Here is an 18020-nt window from a genome sequence, read left to right as displayed (position 1 = left end):
TTGACCTGTGTCCTGAATATCACTGTTCCTAGTCCCTATAGGTCAGGTATGGGATACTGCTACTGTTTGAGCAGTGGTACTCTAGAACTGGCTGCCAACACAATTCCAAAAGGCGGGATTAATTCATCCACTCCAAAGTTGTTCAATTTATCTACAACAAGGTGTGAGATACAGTTTATATGTTAACACCTGGAAGAGTGGGTGTATTTTAAAAGAAGTCATTCATAGAAAGGGCAGCATTTACATCAAAGGAATCAAATTATGACGGTAAAATTTCAGGCCCAGTTGGCTGGGCAGGTGAGGGCAATGTCTTTGTTCAAGGGTCATCCTTATGTTATTCAGAGAATGATTTATTATTAGGGCTGTCCAGTTCTGCTCAAATCCCATGAAAGTTTTGCAGCTCATTGCTCGGTCTCAGCTCCTGGCTCGGTCCCAGTCAGTTTCTTTTTTCCTTTCTTTTTGTTTTGTTTTCTTTTCTCTCATGCTTTAAAATTCCTCTTTACACGTTAGTTTAATGCCCCTTGGATTCTGATTGTACAAAGAACCTTTTAGAAAAGTATAACAGAAAGGAAGCAAGAAGGAAATCCCTTTCAGGGAAGGGATATTTATTTATTCATTCATTCATTCATTCATTTATTTGATTATTCTTCCCAAGCAAACCTAGCTACATACTCCAACTCTCAATATATGCAGAAGGAATGAAGTAGGATGGGATGTTCAAGCATCAGGACTATATTGCTGAGTTTTACTGTTTCATTTGAAAAACAAAGCAGAGGGGAGAGATAATAAAAGAACGGAAAGAAGGAGAAGGAAACACGTAGAAACATAAAGGTAAAGAGAAAGACAAAAGGAAAGAATGGAGAGAAAGAATAGCAAGAGAGAGAAAGAGAAGGGCAGGGGAGGAAGGAAGAGAAACCAGGGTAGCTTAGAAGTAACTCACCTGGGATGATCAGCATAGTAAATTTATAAGGAGATGAAGCCACTGAGTGATTTACTGCTAATCCCATAGCAGGAGCTTGAGGAGAAGAGAGAACAAAGGTTTATGGTCCCTTTGGAGATTTGTTTCATCTGCACATCAGCCTACAATTAATGGCCATTTAGCTGTTGTTCTCCTACTGGACACTGGTGGATTGATTCAGTAAATAAAAGTGACAGAGCAGTGTCCCATGGAGGCAGACAGCAGAGTTGCTGCACCTGTTATTTGTGAATCATGGCTTACCAGGTCGTTGACCTTTTGGAAGCTGGCAAAAATTAATAAGAGAAAGCACAAAGCTGTTTGTTTAAAAATGCTGCAGCCAGAGGACCAGAATAAAAAGGGGGCTGGTTTCCTTAAGAATTGGCTAAGAGATGTGGCCTTATGAGTCACTCAACTTTTCAACTGTCCAGACAGCAGGAAGCCCCCTGGAGGTGAGGTCTGCCAGTTTAGAATCTTGAAATCCAAGAGTTTGGGGAAAAGGGAGAAATGATGATACAATTAAACTTGTCCTTGCCATGTTGGGGGTTCAGTCTTCCCCACTGGCAGTTGCATGGGGGCGGAGAGAGGCACAGGCGAACTGGTATGGCAGCATTTCTGAGCAGCTGTGCTTGGCATGGCAATCTGGTTAGCAAACAGCTGCAGTGGGTAACTGATCATTTGCAAATACTTAATGACAGATTTGTCCTCCACTTTTACAGCCATAGGAAAGGGGGAAAAACGGGGGAGGGGAAAAAAATCAGCCAGGAGATTTTACAACAGAGGCTGCTAAGGCTGTCCTTGTTTTTGTTCACTTTGAATGCCAGAAGAAGGTTACTCCAAATTAATAAGTTGTCCTCTTTTACCAGGGCCAATTGTTTCTATGAAACATGTAGTGGACCAGAATCTGGTGCGAAAGGTCTCTCAATAATCATTCAGGATACATAACCTCCATAATATCCTAGAATCATAGATTTGGAGTTGGTAGGGACTTTCTCTACATAATTGACCCTCCTCACTGCTCAGATGAGGAAAATGAGGACCAGGGTAGTTAAATAGCTCATCCCAATTCTAAGTAGTACTAGTAATGTTAGAGCTGACACCAGAACACAAACCTATGATTTCAAACTGAACATTCTTGCCATTGCACCCCAAGCCCTCCGTCCTACCCTGTGATCAAATGGAATAATGCAAGTAGCATCCTTCCCCAGTGTGACCTCCCCAACTTTAATTTTCAATGATGGATTGGGACTCTATCTAGGAAAAGCAACTGCTATACCAGGGAGGAAGGTAATCCATGAATTCAGTGACTAAACTATTAAAATTATAGCTCACGTGTCCCCACCATTCCTGTTCCCTTTAATTGTTCACTAGTAGACATAGCTTGAGGCAAAAATGGTTATCACAATAGGGCTATAAGAAGCACTACAAAATATTTCTGCCCATAAGTCAGGGGTTAACTTTCTTACAAATACATATAGCATATGTAGGAAGACTTGGCACAAATTTAGAATGCATTTGTAGAAAATCAACTCACTCTTGTGCTACTAAAAGGCTTCCATATGCTTTCTCTTTCTGTGGTGTCCCCATTCTGTTCCTTCTTGGTTACAGCATCTCTTCTTTTTTTTTCTTTTTGTAGGGCAATTGGGATTGACTTGCCCAAAGTCACATGGCTAGTAAGTGTTAAGGATCTGAGACCAGATTTGAACTAAGGTCCTCCTGACTTCAGGGCTGGTGCTCTGCTCACTGTGCCACCTAGCCCCTATAGTATCTCTTCTAAGCAAGGTTCTCATTCTACCCTTTTCCATAGTTTGACTCTCAATTGCCATGGTTAGTTCTCTCTCGAATGTATAGTTTCTTCTCTTCCTAACAGACAGAGGTCATGTTCCTTGAAGCTCCTTTCCTCCCCTAATTCACTGTGGCAAAGAGTATCTCTGTCTGTTCCCTAAAGCCACTAAGGTCTTTATTGAAAGATATCATAACTGTCATTGAGGATGGGTATAGGGAAAATAGAAACCCTCTTCTTCTCCTTGTGCTGGTAAAGATGCATTTTCTACGTGAAATTTGCTCACATTTACTTTTTTGTCTCCAGAGATGGCAAATTTAGCTATTTAAAAGTTATTAGAATTGTGGCGAATTTTTAAGCAGAGGTGGTTAGATACTCTTCTGATTCTGTCAGAAAAAGATCTTCAGTCTTTATAAAGACTCAACGGGATATAGACACTTTTTTCTAAACTTCATCTAAAGCCTTAGTAATCATTACCTTTTCTATCTTCTTACGTTTTGAAGATGGTATAACTAGAACTTAGAAAAAGTACCAGTTCTTCCCAACTATGTATCTAAAGCACTTCACAAATAAGGTTGTGACTCATAAATGTGGACTATCCCTATCTCTTTCTTATAAGCCCATGATTATCATCTCATCTTGGCATTTCTTCCACTGTCCTTTCAAATTGCTATCCTGATGACTGGTATGATTAATCTCTTTTGGGAGTTACCTAATAATGGTTGATGTTATCCGCTAATGAGAGTGGAGGATGGCTCTTGAGATCAGATGATTTGTTTATTAACAAAAATATAGTTGCTCAAAGACTATTTCTTCGAAAAAGCTACATTGCCTCTTATCTGACTGCTTAAAAGTTATTTTAGTCAAGATAATTTAATTATCAGGAATTTCTTTTTAAAATTTCAGGAAACATTTATTAAGCAGTTATAGCCTAAGCACTCTGCTATACAGTGGTATTACAAAAATGAGTTAAGTGATAACTCTTTTCTTTCAAATGTTTTATTAACTTCTGATTCATGTCATTCATTTCCACCACATTTTGAGTTACAAATTTTCTCCCCATTTTTCCCCTACCCACCACCCCAAAATAGCAGTCCCACAGGATATCCCCTCCTCCAATCTGCTCTCTCCCATATCTTCTCCCATATCCCCTTCAACTTTTCCAGTAGAGCATGGTGGATTTTTATGCCCCAGAGCCTGTATATCTTATTTCCCAATTACATGTAAAATAGTATTAATAATAGTATACACACACACATATATATGTATGTATATATATATATATATATGTTAAACATTTTATTTTAAAACTTTGAATTCCAGATTCATTCCCTTCCTCCCTTGTGACCCACCCTTACTGGGAAGATAAGCAATTCAGTATATGTTGTACATGTGTAGCTAGTGCAAAACATTCAGCCAATGGTTGGTCAGGCCCACCTTGGGGCTAAAACTTCCAGCTCCAAAGGGGTTGGCGTTGGCTCCCAGAAGGCTATGCTGGCTGATTTCTGCCAGCCTACTGGGCTGTCCTCAGTGAGAGGTTAGCTTCTCTGTGTCATTTTGTGGGTTCTGTAGCTCCAAAATTTGTTCAGAGTCTCCTTTTACATGAATTGGGGGAGATGGAAGCCAGAGGCCTGAGGAAGTACTGTTTCTACTTCGCCATCTTGATTCACCCCCAAGCCATAATTCTTGTTCTCAAAAAGTTCACAATCTAGTATGAGAGAGAATTTTTATTATTGTTTAGTCATTTCAGTTGTATCTGACTCTTTGTGACCCCATTTATGGTTTTCTTGGCAAAGATACTGAAGTGGTATGCCATTTCCTTCTCCATTTCATTTTACAGAGGAGGAACTGAGGCAAACATGGTTAGGTGACTTGCCCAGGGTCATACAACTAGTAAGTGTCTGAGACAAGATCTGAACTTATGAAGATGTCTTCCTGATTCCAGGCCTGGCACTCTATCCACTTTGCCTATTTACCTGCCCATGAAAAAGAATACATGATCAGAAATACATGATCTTCTGAAGCATTGGCAATGATAGAATTAGCATTTCTTACTGGTTGTTCCATATACCAATGAAATCACAAATATTTCCAAAGAAGAAAGTGCATGCCATACATAAAATAAAGGTACATATTACTCAACAAGCAATTTTTGGTCACCTAATATGGGTTGCTGAACATAAAAGTGCAGAGAATAAGAGTATCTCTGCTTGCAAAAATTTTATGTTCTAATGACAGAGACAGCAAGTATGTTTGTATATGTATATATATTTATGCACATATGTATATGTATATATACATGCCTATATATGTATATACACTCAGTATATGTATTCTTTTTATAAATATATAAATCATATCTATATGCATATTATGTGTTTAAGAGCATTTATCTGCAATTGTATACAGAGTAGTTAAATACAAAGTGGCTTGAAAGTAAGGAGGGCACTAGAAGTAGGGGACATCAAGAGAGTTTTTGAGCATAATATTGTGCTTGAATTGCTTATTATAAGAGAAGTAAATGAGAAAGGAGAGCTTTTCAGGACTACAGAAAGGCTAGTGGAAAGGCTTAGTATCAGGATTTAGAATGTGGTGTGTGAGGAATAGAGAGAAGGAAAATTTTGATATATTGAAGATTGTTTGAGGATGAGTAATATGCAATGAAGCTGGAAATATAGGATGGGTCCAGGATGTGTAAGGTTTAAAAGCTAAGCATAGATGTTCATATTTTTTCACAGATGCAATAGGAAGCCACTGGAGCTAACTCAGTAAGGGAGTCACATGATCAGATCTAGAATGGACCGGAGAAAGGAGAGTCTTGAGGCAAGAAAACCAAATTTAGACATTATTGCAATGAGAGGTGAAAGATGATGAAGTATGAAACTAAAGTAGTAGCTATGTGAGAAGAGAAATGGTGTCAGGTGACAGTGATATTGGGGAGATAGGAAAGGCAAATTTGGCTACTCATATAACACACAGGAAGAAAGAGACAATAGTTCAGATAATGCCAAGATAATGAAATCTAGAATGCTAGAAGAATAGGTAAATTTAACTGAAAAATGGATTTCTTGGGAAAAATAATAAGCTCTCTTTTGGACATGTTTAGTTTGAGATATCTCTAGGCTTCTAGTTTAAAATGTCCAATTGGAAGTATGGGACTCATACTCAGGTGAGTGAGTGGGATCAGATATATAAATTCAGAAGTCATTGGAATATAAATGGAAATTTAATCCACTGTAGATAATGAGCTTATTGAGAAAGAAAGCAAAAACTTATGATAGTCAAGATGATGGAATAAGCAGTAAATTGCTTTAAGTCTCCCATTCACCTCCAAATATCCAAAAATAGTGCCTTTCTTACTGGTTATTCCATATACCAATGAAATCACAAAGATTTCCAAAGAAGAAAGTACACACCATATACATAAAATAAAGATACACAATAAAGGTGCTCTACAAATCCTGGAATAGCAGAAACAGCAAAAAAAATGAGGTGATACAATCTTTTAGCTGAAGAAACTTGAAATATCAGCAAGAAAATTCCATCTCATTTGGGGAGCTCATTCCAAGACAGCTAGCATCCCAGGAAGCCAGCAGCAAGCCCCACCTCAGCAATCCAGTGGGAAATCTAGAGCTCCAGTGTGGTGGATCAGGCAAACACCAAGAGTAGGACCCCCCCCCCCCAATGTGTCTTAGTATACCAGGAGAACTGGCAGACTGTAGCTCTGAGAACTACCATGTGCCTAAACATAGCCTCAGAAAATGCAGAAATGCCCTATTGGACCTCAGTACATGGCAGACACCACCACTAGGACCCCAGCTCAGCTGCCATATCCCTATGGCCTCTAGCAACACCAGCCATTCCCCCACCCCACCCCACTCCGTCAGCAAAAAGCCAGACACAAGAGTGCCCTGGAGGCCTCAGGGTAACATCTGTTCAACACCAGGTAAGTAGACAGGGCCTGAAGCCACTGGCACAAAGAAGCCTGAGACAATGCCCCTTCCACCATGGTTGAAACGCTCAAATTTGAAAGAAAAAAAACAAGGCCTGCTCCTTCCCCCACCCACCTCCAAAAAATGAGCAAAAAAAAAAAGCAACATAAAAAGAATCTGACCATAAAAAGTTATTATGGTGACAGAGACCAAGACACAAAATCCAAAGATGATAGCAATGTCAAAATACCTATGGGCAAAACCCCAAAGAAAAATGGGAAGTGGTTTCAAGCCCAGAAAGAACTCATAGAAGAGCTCAAATAGGAACTTAAAAATCATATAGGAGAGGTAGAAGAAAAAATGGGGAAAGAAATGAAACTGATGCAAGAAAGTTATGAAAAAGGAGTCAACAGCTTGGAAAACCACTTAAAAAGTAGAATTGATCAAGTGAAAAAGGAGATAAAAAATCCACTGAAGCAAATAACTTCTTAAAGAGTATAACTTTTCAAATGTAAAAGAAAGTACTAATTGAGGAAAACAACACCTAAAAGTAAGAATGGAGCAAGTGGAAGCTAAAGACTATGAGACATCAAGAATCAATAAAACAAATTCAAAAGAATGACAAAATGGGAGAAAATGTAAAATACCTCATGGGATAAACAACTTACCTAGAAAACAGATCCCAGGGAGACAATGTCAGAATCATTGGACTGCCTGAAAGCCATAATCAAAAAGAGGACCTGGACAGCATCTTTTTTTTATTTTTTTGGTCTTTATTAATTTGTTTGTTTACTTTTAGTTTACAAGATTCAGTTCCACAATTCATTGAGTTTCAAATTTTCTCACTCTTCCTGTCCTCCCCCTTACATGGCAGCATACAATCAGGTATAGGATCTGCAAATATTTTCATAGGACAGCATCTTTCATGAAATTATCAAGAAAAACTTCCCTGATGTCCTGGAACCAGAGGGCAAAATATGCATTGAAAGAATCCACCTTACAAAAACTCCAAGTAATATTAAAGTCAAATTTCAGAATTGTCAGAGTAAGGAAACAATACTACAAGTAGCCAGAAAGAAACAATTCAAATAACAGGAAGTTACAATCAGCATTGCACAGGACTTGATAGCTGAAACATTAAAGGACCGGAGGACATGGAACATGATATTCCAGAAGGCAAAGGAGCCAAGATTACAACCAAGAATCACCTGACAAAATTAAGTATAGCACATCAAGGAAAAAAGTCATTAAATTAAATAGAAGGATTTCAAGAAGACTAGAACTAAAATTTTGACCTCCAATATCAAGACCCAAGAGAAGCATAAACAGGTGAAAAGGGAAAAGAAAACATAAGGGATTCAATGGAGCTAAACTATTTATATCCCTACATGGGAAGATGGTATTTTTAATCCTTAAAAATGTATATTACTGGTATTATAGTTAGAAAGAATATACAAAGACAGAGGGTATAGGAATAAGGCAAATTTGAGGGAATGAAAAAATTAAGGCATGAAAAAAGGAATACAAAGGGTACGGAAGGAAGGGAGAGGAACAAAGAGATATATTATTTCACATGAAGAGTCTCCGATCTGTCAGAGTGGAAGGGAAGATAGGAGGATAGATGATGAACATCACTTGAACCTCACTCTCATCAGTTTTGGTTCAAAGAGGGAAAAATATTCACAATCAATTGTATATAGAAATTCATCTTGCCTGACAGGGAAGTAGGAGGGGAGGAGATTGAGTAAAGGATGGGGCAGGAATGGACAAAAGGTAGGGCAGATCAGGGGAGGTGGTAGACAGAAGCAAAACATTAGTGAGGAGGGAAAGGGTGAAGGGAAACAGTGCACAGACAGCAGGAAGTATAGGATGGGGAATTACACAGGTAGTAATCATAACTGTGAATAAGAACAGGAGGAACTATCCCATAAAACAGAAGTGGTCAGCAGAGTAGATCAAAAACCAGAATCCTGCAATATGTTGTTTGCAAAAAAACACATGTGAAGAAGAGAGAGACACACAGAGTAAAGTTAATAAGCTGGAGCATTATCTATTACGCTTCAGCTGAAGTAAAAAAGCAAGGGTAGCAATCCTGATCTCATACAAAGTAAAAGAAAAATAGACCTAACCAAAAGAGATAAGGAAGGAAAATACATCTTGCTAAAAAGTACCCTACACAAAGAAGCAATATCAATAATATATATATATATATATATATACACACACCACATATATGCATAAATGAGAAGTTATGTGAGTTATTATAAGAAGAAACAGACAGCAAAACTTCACTAGTGAAAGACCAAACTGTCCTCTCTCAAAGCTCAATAATTTCAACCAAAAAATCAAAAAGAAAGAAAAAAGGAAGTAAATGTATGAGACAAGTAGATATGACAGACCTTTGGCATGATTTAGACATAAAGGGTGACACCATAAGCAAATTAAAAGACCAAAGAGTAGTCTACCTGTCAGATCTTTGGGGAGGGGAAGAATTCATGACCAAACAAGAGCTAGAGAGTATTACAAAATTTAAAATAGATAATTTTGATGATAATTAAATTAAACACCCTTTGTATAAACAAAACCAATGAAATAAAGATTGGAAGGAAAGCAGAAAGCTGGGAAACAATCTTATTTCTCAAATATGTAGAGAACTGAGTCAAATCTACAAGACTATAAGCCATTCCTCAATTGATAAAGGGTCAAAGGATATGAATAGGCAGTTTTCAGATGAAGAATTCAAAGCTACCTATAGGCATATGAAGAAGTGCTCTAAATTACCTTTGGTTAGCGAAATGCAAATTAAAACAAGTCTGAGGTACCTAACACCTATCAGTTTGACTAATATGACAGAAAAGGAAAATCATAAATGCTGGAGAGGATGTGAGAAAACTGAGATACTAATGCACTGTTGGAAGAGCTGTGAACTGATCCAACCATTATTTTTTTTTAAGCAATCAGGGTTAAGTAACTTGCTCAAGGTTACACGGCCAGTTATTTCTGGGTGTGGTGCTGAGTATCTGAGCCCAGATTTGATCCAGGTCATCCCGACACTGGAGCCGGTGCTCTTACTTGCTGAGCCACCTGGCCACCCCTAAGCAGTTGGGGTTAAGTAGCTTGCTCAAGGTTACAGGGCCAGGTGTTTCTGGGTCTGAGCTAAGTGTCTGAGCCCGGGATTCGATCTCCAGGTCTTCTCAACACTGGAGCCGGTGCTCTTACTCGCTGTGGTACCTGGCCACCCCTGATCCAACCATTCTGGAGAACAATTTGGAACTATTCCCAAACAGCAACCAAACTGTGCATACCCACTGATCCCCCACTAAATCTGTATCCCAAAAAAGATCATAAAAAAGGGAAAAGGACCTACATGTGCAAAAATATCTATAGTGGCCCTTTTTGTTGTGGCAAAATATCAGAAATTGAGGGGATACCCATCAATTAGGAATGGCTAAATAAGGTGTGATATATGAATGTAATAGAATACTACTGTGCAAGAAGAAATAAAACAAAAAGAAATAAAACAGGCAGATAAATAGGCAGATTTCAGAAAAACCTGGAAAGGCTTCAACAAACTGATACAATGTGAAATTAGAAGAATCAGGAAAATGTTGTGTGATATATCATATATAAATATAAAATATTTAGTATATTTATATTTACATATGAATATATATTTATATATAAATATAAAAATCAGCAACGTTGTGTTATGATCAACTATGAATTACTCAGCTCTTCACAGCAAAGCAATGATTCAATACAAGTTCAAAGGGCTCATGAAGGAAAATGTTATTCATATCCAGAGAAAGAATTGATGGACTCTGAGTATAGATTGAAGTATATTTTTTCACTTTATTATTTTTCTTGTTTTCTTCTTTACTTTTTAGGTTTCTTCTTTCACAACTGTGTCTAATATGAAAATATTTTTACAGCACATGTATAGAATATATCAAACTGCCTACCATTTACAGAAGAAGGGAGAATGGAGGAAGAGAGAAAATTTTGGAACTCAAAATCTTGTAATAATGAATGCTAAAATTTTTCTCAACATGTAACTGGAGGATAAATAAAATGTTATTTAAAATAATTTTTTAAAATTAAATAAATAAATAAAATTACTGAACCTAAAAAAAAGAAAAAGAAAGCAAAGAAGGTGAAAGAGAAGTTGGTATAAAATAGACACTAGAAAACATTCATATTTATTGGATATGATATAAATGGTGAGTCAACAAAGAAAATGAAAAATGGAGGTCAGGAAGAAACAGGAAGAAAGGAAGAGAACCAGGACAGAATAGTGGAATGGAAACCCAGAGATAAGAGTTTCCAGAAGGAGTGTGTAGTCAACATTTGAATGCAATAGATAGGTTAAGAAGGATGAGGACTGAGAATTAGTTTTGACAATTAAAATAACATTGGTTAATCTGGAAAGTGCATTCGAGTGGTGAAGTTGGAAGCCAAATTGCAAAGTGCTGACATGAGAATGAGAGAAAAGAAAGTGGATATAGCAGATGTAGAAACTTTTTCAAGGAATTTGACTGAGAAAGGGAAGAAATATAAAGGACAATAGTGGTACCGTCTAGTTAATGGATTTTTGTTTGCTTGTTTCAGTTGGTTTGAAAGGTAAAATATTTTAGCATTTTTGAAAGCATTAAGAAAGGAACCCACTGAAACAAAGAGATTGAAGAGACAAAAAGAGGAGGGATGATTTGAACACATTATATTTTGGACAAAATATGAAGGGAAGGGATAAAGCACTCATGTTGTGACTTTGACCTTACGAAAGAGAACCACCTGTTTGTCAGAGACCTGGGCTCAGGAAGGGATAACAGGAGATGATGTCAAAGGTTTTTTTAAGATAAAGAGAATTGTGGAAGTTTTCTCAGAATAGTAAAGTTTAGCTGAGAGAAAGGGGATATGTAAAAAGTGGAAAGTTTGAAAAAGGAAAAGAGGTTTAGAATAGCTATCATGGGGAATTAGGGAAATAATCAGAGGGAGCCAAAGATTGCTACAGTGAGGGATATCAGGAATGTGGAATTTACCTAGTCAGCAGAACTGGGAGGCTTCCTCTTCAAGGTGCGATGAGAAATGTGTGGAAGCAGATATTACTTCTGACTAAGGGATCATCACAGGGAGGTTTTACAAGAGGGACACATCAGCAAAGCTATGAACAACTGAAAATAAATGAGATCTGCCAATAATGATCTTCAGGTAATTAAGATGTTGCAGATCCATTTTTTTTTCCTGATATGAATTAACCACCCTCCCCACTCAAATGATAGGATTTTTGAGCCATTATCCCTTAAGAAACAAGATAAAGAGAGAGGGACTAATTTTAACTGTCCCAAACCAAGAAAGACAAACCTACCTTCCTCAGATATGAAATACTAAGCTACAGCTTTCTACCCTAAAAACTTTAGCCCTGAGAATGTGGTTTCTTAGTTCAACATAACCAGATGGTTTCTACAGCCTAAGAGAAAATAAGAAGAATGTTTGTGAGACCCCAGGGTCTAATACCTGGTAATTACCCAGGCAAACTCCAGAAAGATGTGTGTGAACTGCAGTAGTTTTTAAAAAATCAAAGAGGATGAAATCTGACTTTACAAATAAGAAAAGTAGGCAGCCAGCTATCTGGTATATATGAGGGGCATTGTGAAGATTCTAATCACCATCCCAATCTCTTCCACTTATTTTCCTTGGAATCTGAAACCTCAACATTGAAATTCACTGCTAGCTTGAAGGTACTGTGGGTTTTCAGATTTGCTAGTCAAAATGCAAATTTTTTGAGAGGCTAGTAGGTCTCACTATCAGTTTAATAGTAGATAGTTGGGATATGGTACCAGGAATACTGGAAAATATAGATTCTAGGGGAAAGACAGGAACCCTAAAAAATAAAAGACATTAAAGATCTTTAAATGACCACTGATACTTCATAATCTGGTAGAATCTCTATTGCTGGATTATAAGAGAATAGATAAAGAAAAGAGTAGAATATCATGGCTTAAAAGTGTCTTAGATATTATCTACTAAGATCTTCATTGTGTAGATAAGAAAATTGAGGCCCAGAGAAATGAAATCTTATCCAAGGACACATGACTGGTTTGAGAAAGATATTAAACTTTTACCCAGACTGGGGCTCTTTCCATTATAAGGACAGTAACAGTAGAATATAGTAAAACTCCAAAGACATCTCAAAAGGTAAGCAGGAAGTCTGGCCAGAATAGTATTGGATAAGTTGAATACGTTAATTTTTTTGTATTTTTTCTTGGTTCCAAGGAGGACCTACAAGCCTGCAGTTCTGAATGACTATTCAGATATCTAAGAAATTGGCCTTTCTGGTATGGTGGACAATATCTAAATTATACTGTAGTGTACTATGGAAAACTTGATCCTATTTCCACTCCAGTGTGGAGCATTTATGTGGCACAGTGAATAGAGTACGATGCCTAGAGGCAGTAAAACCCGAATTCAAATCTGACCTAGATAATTACTAACTGGGTAACCCTGGGCAAGTCACTTAACTGTGTTTGCCTCAGTTTCCTCATCTGTAAAAAGAACTAGAGAAGGAAATGGCAAACCACTCTATTATCTCTGCCAAGAGAATCCCAAATATGGTCACAAAGAGTCTGATATGACCAAAAAACAGCTGAACAACAATTCCAGCCTGAAAGCTTGACTGAGCTGCATTTGAGATGACAGCCAGCATTTTCCATTACTCATTATAACTCACTTTGTTTCAATCCCTCTTGGAAAATTCTGCCCACCTACCTTATTATGAAAAATTGAGTCAACATAAGATAATGCTACCTGAAGTCCTCAGTGCAGTTATGTGGTCTGTGCTTTCCAGAAACTCACAGTATCATTCTATGAGTTCCTGGCTGGAAAATATGGAAGCTTTTGAGTGCTAAGTGTAGAATCCAATTCAGAGAAATATGATAAAACCCCTGGTTTTGGCATTTCACCTTGAAACTTCTTTCAGGCAGTGTCTCCAGAGAAATTTTTCCCCCTAGGAGTCTTTCTCACCATTGGTAAAGGATGCAGTGATGACTGATGCATGATTCTGCTTTGATGATGTTCCTATTCATGAGAGAAAAGGGGTTACTGCAAGAGGTTAATGCCTGTGTAATTCAGAAAAATAAAAGGAAGTCATTTCTTCACTTAGTGTGGACTTAACTCCTAGTGTTCACTATGAGAACAGGTCATAGAGTTAAATCCTGCAGAACTGTATTGAAGAAGGGGTTAGAAATTTTTATGATGTATAATTATATCTACATACTAGGATGGGCTGGTCTGGATTCTAAGTACTCCTGGCATTTTCAGTTAAGCACTGACCCCATGACCTTTGTAACATCATTATCATGTCAGGCAGAGGGAAGAACTCAGTGTCTGTGTAGGTTAGTCTGCTATCTGACAGAATTCTCTTGAGCTAGCTGCGCCTTTCTCCAAACTGGCTGAAGGCCAGCACAGTTATGCGTTTGGACAGTACTATGAGTGATTGATCAGTCATTGAAAGACCTGTAGCTTATGATTGATGGATTTCAAGGAAGAGTCCTACATCATTGAACCTGAAATAGAAAAAGTCCTCTCACCTTGCAGCTTTCACGTACTTATGTTTTAGGCAAACTGTTTAAGAAACATAGTACAAAGGAATAATCAAGGTGAGGTCATATTTTTTTTTCAAAGAAGTTTGCCTGTAAAATGCTTTTCAAGATCTGAAAATGCTACATAAACATAAGTGACCATGATCATCACCACTATCAAAATAACTATTACTACCATGACTACAATAATAACTACTAATGCCATTATTACTACTAATATTACTATTGCTGGTATTGCTAACACTATCACCACCCTCCCACTCTGTCATCATTACTGCTACTATTATTATCACTACTACTTGAACTATTACATAATTTAGCAATGAAAATCAAGGTTAATTCCTTAAAATAGTAATGCTATAATTTATCAAAATATTGTTGAAACTGCTCATCAAAAATTGCCTTTGGGTATTTGTTATTATTGATAATGATAATGATAGAATGGTAACGATTATAATGATGATGTTGAGAAAGAATGAAAGAAATAATGAAAGAAAGAAAGAGAAAGATAGAGAGAAAGAAAGAGAAAGAAAGGAAGAAGGAAAGAAGAAATGAGAGAAAGAAAGAAAGAAAGAAAGAAAGAAAGAAAGAAAGAAAGAAAGAAAGAAAGAAAGAAAGGAAAGAAACTAAGAAAGAGAAAGAGAAAGGAAGGAATAAAGAGAAAGGAAGGAAGGAGGAAGGAAGGAAAGAGGAAGGAAGGAAGAAAAAAAGGAAGGAGAAATGTAAAAGTACAAAAAAGAAAGAACTCAAATAATTTGAGGTAGAATTTGTATTTTGGGAACAATCAGCAGTAATGTCAAACCAATTCTGGTGAAGAAATTAGCTGATCAAAGCATTAGGGCTAATGTGAAAAGTAAACTTAAAAGTATGAGTCTGATTTTCTATATATTTTATAAATAGATTCCTGGATTCTAGGTCTAGTTCCTTCTCTTCTTAAATATTTGACTTTGGACAACTCTAAATCTTCAAGAAATTTAGTTTCCTCATCTTTAAAATAAGAATAAAATAATCACACCTATTTCACAAGATTGTTCTACAGATTTAGTGAGATAATTTAAATGAAGGAGCTCTAAGAATTATAGAACTCTAAAAAGGAATTATTATTCTTAATATTTGAATACCCATATTTTAGCATGCTTATGAAAAAAAGAGTTATCTTCTTGCTTGATATAAAACAAGTGGAAATGAGTAATTTATGGAAGATTTGAGTTCTAGTCCTGAATCTTCCACTTGTGATTCTGGGCAAATAATTTAACCTCTTTATTTCTTCACTATTTCATCTGTAAAATATAATGATAATATTTATGTTACTTCCATCTCAAAGTTGCTGCAAGGAAAAGATTTTATGGATCATACAGAGGTATATTCATATGAATTTTAAATTATTATTATAATACAGAAGCTAGAAACACATTAAAAGAAAATGATTGCAAAAATTCAAGATGAGGAAATCACAGAACTGGAGGATCATAGTTTGAAAGCCAACAGAAACACTTAGAGGCTATTTAGTCGAGCCCCATCATTTTACAGTTATAGATATTGATATCCAATGAGTATATATGCCTTTCTCAAGGTCATACAGGCAGGAAAAGGGCAGACCTCAAACCTGGGTCCTCTGACTCCAAACTCAGCTGTATCAACATTTTTTTTTTTATTATTTAAAGACCTTTATTAACAGGTGCTTGCAGTTTGTGGATTTTTGAAAAAATCAGGTGTACTTTTATACAAATTAAAAATGAGGTTCTTAAAAATCTCAACTTGACCAGATATGAAACAATTTAAAAACCTTTAAAGGTGTATTGAGAAAACCAGGCTTAAAAAAAAAAACAACATGTTTGTCATTCCCAAAAAGAGACTTCTTTAGGTAAAAATAATAAAAACCCCATGCTGCATAGATAATGCAGAGAGTTCTAGTTATCTAGTCAACAGCAAAAAGCAAGCACTTAGGTCTTCCGTTCCAAATCTTTTGTTCATTTCTTATTATTGCTGGAATTTCATATTCTTTCTTCTTGTATGATGACTAAACCGGATGATGGTAGAGATGGTAAGCCGGCATTTACTCAGCCCCACCCTGCTCAGCCTAAGGAGCAGACGTATTCTCAGCTGGTGGTTCGGCTGCTTTTGTCTCTTTGCCATCTTCTGGTTTAGGGTTCTCTGGGCGTCAGCGTCGGTAATTGAAGTTATGGTGTACCGACGTTGAGGTGGCTGCTGACCCCGGATCTCATCTCCTTGGTTCTCTTTGTCTTCTTCATTACCTTCTTCTCTAGGTTGTCTGACGAGGAGGGCCGGCCCCTGCGGAATCGTGGTCTATAACCCCGATACATATTCTGTCTCACTGGTCTACCTTGTTCTCCTGCACCCTGGTTGTCAGCACCCTCCATTACTTCTCCCTGCACAGGAGGGTTGGAATACTGTGGTCGACGCCCATAGGGTCTCCGCATGTAGTAAGGTGGGAACCGCCGCCTGCGGTAGGGACGGCGCTGCTGGGGCTGGCCTTCTGGAGCACTCTCTGATCCCTGTTCTTTTCCCCACTCTCACTGTTCTGGTAATTCTGCTGGTAGTTCCGTGGAGGACCCCTATGACGTGGATAACGTCTGTAATGGTTACGGTCGGCTACATGTTTACTGCCTTGAACTGAAACACCACCAGGCCCTGTAACGTTAGCTGCCTCCGCACCCTTTTCTCCTTCAACAACATCAAACTCCACAGTCTCTCCATCTCCTACACTGCGAAGGTACTTCCTGGGGTTATTCTTCTTTGTGGCAGTCTGGTGTACAAATACATCTTCCTTGGTGTCATTCCTGTTGATGAAACCATAACCGTTTCTTACATTGAACCATTTTACTGTTCCCAAAACCTTCGTTGCGATGACCTCCTTGTCCCCGCCGGCGGTCCGCCGATGTGAGGCCGCCAGGACCGCCGCTCCCTCCGCCGCTGCCGGTGATGCGGGGCTTGGTGTCGGCGGTGCTTGGTGTCGGCGGTGCTGAGGGAGGGGGCGGCGGCGGGGGGGTGGTGCGGATGGCGGCTGCTGGGTCTCGGCCTCGCTGCTCATTGTTGCGGTGATGGTGACTGGGGCCTGCTGCGGCAGCGGCGGCTCCTCCCGGGGTGTGATGGTGACTAGGAGGCGGCGGCGGTGGGGCTGCTCTCAGGGCTCTCTGGGGTCTGTATCGACATTTTTATAGCTAGGTGAAATCCCTTACTCTGATTATCTCCAACCTTTCTTGTTTATATATTATGAATACAGTGTTGCTTACATGTTGTCTCTCCCATTAGACTGTGAGATCTTTGACATCAGAGACTATCTTTTGTCTTTCTTTGCATTCTCAACACTTTAACGCAATGCCTGGCACATAGTAGTCTTTTGACCTGACAATTTATTGTGTCTCTTTAAATGTGATTGTCAATAGATACTTAAATTTTCATTTCTGTAAATAGATGATAAAAGTAATTTGTTGACTAACTATATATAACCAGTAATATGGAGATGGCTACACAAAACCCAAAACTTAGGCAATGAAACTGGCTACAAATTAACTTTGGAACTCAACCTTCTAATGACATTTTTTTCTCTGACATAGAAAAATATAGAGAAAAATAAACTCATAAAAGGAGTATACTCATTATAAATTATAATCAACAACCAACCGGGGTATTTAACTTTCTATCAAAACACTATTTTAGTATTTTGACATATTTTAACATTTAATTTAATGAATTGTCCTTCTTTTAATATGTGACTTTTATTTCAAAGC

The 18020-nt window shown here is 37.8% G+C and overlaps 1 pseudogene; it reads right to left on the bottom strand.

Moving 5' to 3' along the window:
- Window positions 1-15910: 15910 nt before the first annotated feature.
- Window positions 15911-17335, bottom strand: LOC138151976 (Y-box-binding protein 1 pseudogene; annotated as a pseudogene).
- Window positions 17336-18020: the final 685 nt, after the last annotated feature.

Source organism: Petaurus breviceps, unplaced genomic scaffold (assembly GCF_028583685.1).
Source record: "Petaurus breviceps papuanus isolate PSGF00001 unplaced genomic scaffold, PetGlider_PUasm1.0 151, whole genome shotgun sequence".
Lineage (NCBI taxonomy): Eukaryota > Metazoa > Chordata > Mammalia > Diprotodontia > Petauridae > Petaurus > Petaurus breviceps.
Note: the sequence above shows the minus strand (reverse complement) of the source record. Positions and strands in the feature narration are given on the sequence as shown.